The sequence below is a fragment of the Balaenoptera borealis genome (assembly GCF_965194805.1).
Source record: "Balaenoptera borealis genome assembly, chromosome: 5".
Classification (NCBI taxonomy): domain Eukaryota; kingdom Metazoa; phylum Chordata; class Mammalia; order Artiodactyla; family Balaenopteridae; genus Balaenoptera; species Balaenoptera borealis.
Genome location: NC_138862.1, coordinates 26,628,111 through 26,634,110, shown reverse-complemented (window position 1 = coordinate 26,634,110; position 6,000 = coordinate 26,628,111). Strand labels below are relative to the sequence as shown.

Below are 6,000 nucleotides of genomic sequence, written 5' to 3'. Positions count from 1 at the left end.
AACAACGAAGGTTGAGACATCAAAGGTCCCTTATGACAAATTCCTCAGAGAACTGGCATCGCCGGACAAAGAGAGTGCTGTTTGTGACTTTGTGTCTCAGAACCCTTGTCTATTTGATTAGTCACCAAGGTGCACCCCAATAAGTGCACCCTCTGGATGGCAGAGACCAGAGAGAATATCCTCATTGGTCAAAAGGCCAAGCTCTCAGGACACAGAACAAGCTGGAAGGAAAAACCTCATCTGGGGCTTCCCTGGTGGCGCAGTGGTTGAGAATCTGCCTGCCAATGCAGAGGACACGGGTTCGAGCCCTGGTCTGGGAAGATCCCACATGCCGCGGAGCAACTAGGCCCGTGAGCCACAACTACTGAGCCTGCACGTCTGGAGCCTGTGCTCCGCAACAAGAGAGGCCGCGATAGTGAGAGGCCCGCGCACCGCGATGAAGAGTGGCCCCCACTTGCCACAACTAGAGAAAGCCCTCGCACAGAAACGAAGACCCAACACAGCCATAAATAAATAAAATAAAAATTAAAAAAAAAACAAAAAACCTCATCTGGTTTCTACATAGGACACTCACAGGAAAGTTTGTCTAAACAGAATTCCATCTGGTGAGAGTGGTGAACTTGGGTCTGTGAGGCTGGCTAGAACAGCAGCCTTATAGGGGGTATCCTTGCATTCTGTCCTGTGGTTTTTCCTCCTTATGACAAATGACACAGAAGACAAACACAAAGAAAATAGTGATCATCTCTGGGAGGAAAAGGATCAGTACTCATTACCAAATCTACCAGAGTTTCTGTGTCCAAGAAACAAGTTCCACAAATATTTTCTCTTGTTAATCTAAATTTGAGAAGAGAGGAAAAGGATTCTTACCGCTTTCCCTTCCATTGCATTCTGCAGGCAGAGATCCAGGAAGCTGGTGTGGTAAGAACTCTTACCTTCTGCCAGCTTTTGTCAGAGGTTCAAGGAGCTCTCAGCTGCAGTAGCTCAAAGTGAGTGGGTGACTGGGGGTTGGGGAGTGGGGTTCAGCCAGTATCCTATTGACTACACCAACTGTTGCGGAGGGTGAAAAATGTCCCCCACCCTTCCTGAGTTCTTTTGGCTGCTCTAATAATTAAATTGACACAAGAGAAAAAAATTAATTTGCTTGAACAGAGGTCTTATATAACTAGGAGCGCCGAAGTGACCAAAGCAGACTATTTATATATCATATTTAGACAAAGAAACAAATTACTTGTGAAGATTTAACAAAACAAGAGCTTGTACTTAGGGTAGCAAACTAATAAAACAGTTACAGAGTTTACTTATACAGCTTTCATAGCCCCGAATTCCCTAACTCTGGCAATAAAGATGCTCTCTATCCTTCTGGTATAGGGAGGATACCTTCACATAGGAGATTTATTTCTCACTTTCAGTGGATCAGAGGGGAGTCAGAGTGGTTTTTTATGTCATTTTTACACCAGGTGTTTCGCAAGCAATTTTAGTTCAAAATAATCAATGTGCCACTTTAGCAAGTTTTGGGGCAACCCCCCCTGATCCCCAACACCCAGAAGCAACCACTTTCAACTCTTTTATTTGTTTTGTTTTTTCCTTAGCTTTATGATCTTTTTTCTAAATTTTATGCTAATTTCTCCTTTCTGGATTTTTTCAGTCATTATCTATTAATATTAACATATCCCATTTTGGAAGATGATAATTTTTCTTTAGTCCTCATACTTCACCCCACCCCAACACATGCATTCCTTTTTGCTCCCCATCTGTCTAGTATAGTTATTTCTTAATTTGAGTCAGAGAAAAACTATTGCATTATTTTGATGTAAATGCTATTCACAGCTATGCCTTATGGAATACAATGATTTCTCCCACGATTATTAGCATGATTATTTTTCCCATTCACAACTGTGTTTTCTCTGGATTAAAAAATTGTCCTTTAATTTAAAAAATCAGTTTTCTATGCATTCTTAATTGAAACTTTCTGCCAGTCGCTTAAATCTGTTGATGTGTTCAGGTATTCTGACGTTGCATATCCCTGAAGCACTCCCTCCTGTAGCAGGCTAGCCTGTCCTAATCTGGAAAGGCTGTTTTTAGAGCCCTCACACAGCTGTGATCGTGCAATTGCTTGTAACCAGGGTTCTGCGGTTCCCTCCATATCTCTCCCCTGTAAGGTGCCCGTCTCCAGGGTCTCATGGCTTCCTTCCTTTTTTTTGTTTTGGTTTATTCACTGACTTTAGTGAAGCACAGCTTCTAAGTGGCTGATAGAGGGTGCAGGTGATGTAAAATTTTTGATACCCTGAATATTTGAAAATGTCCTTATTCTTCCCTCATGCTTAATTGATAGGTTGGCTGGATACAGACATCTATGTTGAGAAATAATTTCCTTCAGAATTTTTTATGGCATTGGTCTTATACTTCTAGTGTACTGTTGAAAAAATGTGAAACTATTCAGAGTCTCAATATTTTTAAGTGACCATCCCCCTGCCTCCACCCCAAGCTTGCGTCTATCCCAGTGTTTTAAGATTTCATGATGATGTGACTTTGGTGTGGTTTATTTTCAGCCATTGCCTGGGTTTTCTGGATTTTCTTTCAGTCTGGATACTTAGGTCATTCCATTCTGGGAAATTCACTTGAAATGTTTCTTAGATAATTTTCTCCCCTCATTTTCTCTGTTCTGCTTCTTGGGAACTCCTTTAAATAAAAGGAGTTGAACTTATGAACTTGTCCTCTAATTTTCTGATTATTTTCTCTCTTTTCCATTCTGCTTTCTGAGCAGTTTTTCCAGTTTTATCTTCTAACACTTCTATTAAGTTTTTCAATTATGTCATTGTATTTTTAAAATTTCTGATATCTTTTGATGTATTGATTTTTTTTTTTTTACAACAAGCTACACTTGTTTCAGAGAAACTATTTTTTCTTACCTCCATGAAGATATCAGTGATAATATGGTTTTTTTTCTGAGTATGTCCTATGGTTCTTCCAGTTTGCTTAAATTGTAACTCAGTTCTCTTTTTTTGTGTGTTAAAAGATGTCTTAGACATCTGGTGATCCTTCATGTTTGCACATATTTGAGAGTGTGGCACACAGCGTGTGAGAGTGGAGACTGTTGACTGCTGTCGAAAGATCTGTGTAGACCAGTGCTATCTAATATAACTTTATGCAGTGAGCTCCCCCAACTTTCAAATTTTGATGCTGTCATGTTTTTCCTCATTCATTGTCCTTGTGATTTGATGTCTTGAAAAAAAATTCTTTACCATGCTTTAATGGGGTTTCGGAAAAGTATAAAAACCAAATGAATATGTTCAGTCCGTCATCTTTACTCCACATGTTGTCTGTCTGCACTGTACAATACCATAACCAATAGCCATACATGTCTGTTGATCACTTGAAATGTGGCTAGTGCAACTAAGGAAATGATGCTTTAATTTAATTAATCTAAGTTTTAATGTAAATCACTACAAGCGGCTAGTGGCTACTATACTGGACAATGCAGGTCTAGGCTTTCCCTTTGCATTTTTTCTTTAGTGAGTTCGGTTGGATTCATTAAAGAAAGAGTTTTGAACTCCTTTCTGGAAGGCTTAGACCTGATTGCTAGGATTCTGAGAGCCAGGTAAAGAAAGAGGAGTAGGGGCAGGGATGAGTTTTTGTTTCCAAAATGCCAACATTCACATATTTTTAAAAAATATTTATTTATTTAATTAATTGTTTTGGCTGCATCAGGTCTTAGTTGTGGCATGAGGGATCTTTCATTGTGGTGTGGGCTCTTTGTTGCGGCGTGCGGGTTTTCTCTCTCTAGTTATGGCACACGGGCTCCAGGACACATGGGCTCTGTAGTTGTGGTGCATGGGGTCCAGAGTGCGTGGGCTCTGTAGTTTGTGGCACACAGGCTCTCTCGCTGAGGTGCGCAAGCTCAGCAGTTGTGGTGTGTGGGCTTAGTTGCCCTGTGGCATGCGGGATCTTAGTTCCCTGACCAGGGATTGAATCCGCGTCCCCTGCATTGGAAGGTGGATTCTTTACCACTGGACCACCAGGGAAGTCTCTGCATATTTAAAATTTTCTGTTTAGTATTGCAGTCCCTCAACTCTCCTAGAGCCCTCTGTTTTAGCTTTTTGAAAAAATAAACTTCTGGGCTTTTTTGGGGGGGGTAAATAGGGGACTTGAGGCTCTAACTGCTTCTTATTTTTTGCTCTATCTTCAACCCTACTTCCAGAGCTGCCCAGTGCCACAAATTCCCAAGACTTTTGTGTAATCAGTGCTTCTCAGCTTTTATACCATCATCTTGGGAACCAGTACTCTTGGATCTGGTACATCAGTTACCTTTCATTAATCTTCCCAACTTTCAAATTTTTGTTTGTTTATTTTGTTGTTGTTGTTTGGTTGGTTTTTTTTGGCTGCGCCACATGGCTTGTGAGATCTCAGTTCCCCTACCAGGGATTGAACCCGGGCCATGGCAGTGAAAGCCCAGAATCCTAACCACCAGGCCACCAGGGAGCTCCCCCAACTTTCAAATTTTGATGTTGTCATGTTTTTCCTCATTCATTGTCCTTGTGATTTGATGTCAGGAAAAAAAATTATTTACCGTGTTTTAATGGGGTTTCAGAAAATTATAAAAAACAAATGAATATGTCCAGTTAGTCATCTTTACTCCACAGTTGCTTTATTTCATATATGGGTTGTCTTAGTCTGTTCAGGCTGCTATAACAAAAATACCATAGACTGAGTGGCTTAAACAACCAACATTTATTTCTCACAGTTATGGAGGCTGGGAAGTCCAAGATCAAAGTGCTGGCAGATTTGGTGTTTGGTGAGGACACTAATCCCATTTATAAGAGCTCCATCCTCATGACTTAATTGCTTCTCAAAGGCCCCTCCTCCCATACCATCACATTGGGGGTTAGGATTTCAACATATGAATTTTGGGGAGGTACATTCAGTTCATACCATGGGTCTATATTTATTATCTTTCCAGTGTAATCACTATACTACTCTTTAAGTTGACCTTTAAAATGATTTTTTACAATGCCATCCGACTGTTACAATTTAAAATTCCTACCTCAAGGAATAATTTCAAATGTGTGTAAATTTTTGCCTCCTTTTTTTTTTTAAAACCAACTCCATCAGCTGACTTCAATAAGCATTTTAAACTTCCACTATTAAGACTGCATCAGGGTAATTGAATAGGTTTCCCATAACAAGAGAGACTTTGTATAGACTGAAATAGAAGGCAACTCCTTTTATTTCTGTGGAATAATTTTTGGAGAAAATGCCATTTATATTCAAGTTCCTATTGTATTTAGGGAAATCTATACACAATATTAAAGCATGGGTGTAACTTAAACACATAATCAATGCTATTGTGTTTTCTCTCCTCTTCTCCCACTAGGGGGGTGGTCAATCATAAAGACTGGATTTTTCCTGGGGGTACCAATTCAAATTACTATGACTTACAGAAAATAAAGTGCCGTTTATTGTTCATCTATGTTTATGAAATTGGGCGTAAATCCACTTTAAAGAAATATATGACAAGGGAGATCAGCAGAGTCATGGGTAAAATAAGCCATTTAATTTTATAAAGTAATACATTTTAAACCTGTATTTCAGTTTGGACTTTTTATGGAGTTAGATGACTTATTTCTGCTCCTAATTTCCTAACTATAAGCTGACTTTTCTTGGAGAATAAAGGTGGTTTCTCGTCTCCTAACCACCACAGGTGAACTCAGTGAAGGTCCATGCTTAGGACTTCCAAAGGGCTCCAGTGCTCTTCGAGAATGCTACCTTGGGGAATAAGCAGCCACAGCTGGCTTTTCCTCGCCTGTCCTTGAGTGCTAAAATGAGCCTCTTCTCAGTGGATTACTCTTCTGTTTTTGTTAAATCTACAGTTTCACTTCTGTGTTCATCTTAGTGGTTGGCAGAGCCCACTTGGGTTTGTTTCTCTGTTCAGGTGGTTGAAGTTATTGTTCTACCTGTGGTGTTCTTCCTTTTCCCTGAGCGCCTACTTTGCCTTGAATTTGC

At 40.0% G+C, this 6,000-nt stretch overlaps 1 long non-coding RNA gene across 1 annotated transcript in view; it reads left to right on the top strand.

Annotated features, from left to right (window-relative positions):
- Nucleotides 1-918: 918 nt before the first annotated feature.
- Nucleotides 919-6,000, top strand: part of LOC309628734 — a 44,478-nt gene continuing 39,396 nt past the window's right edge. The window contains exon 1 of the long non-coding RNA XR_014244682.1: nt 919-986. This is a non-coding gene — a long non-coding RNA (uncharacterized lncRNA). The remainder of the gene's footprint in view (nt 987-6,000) is intronic.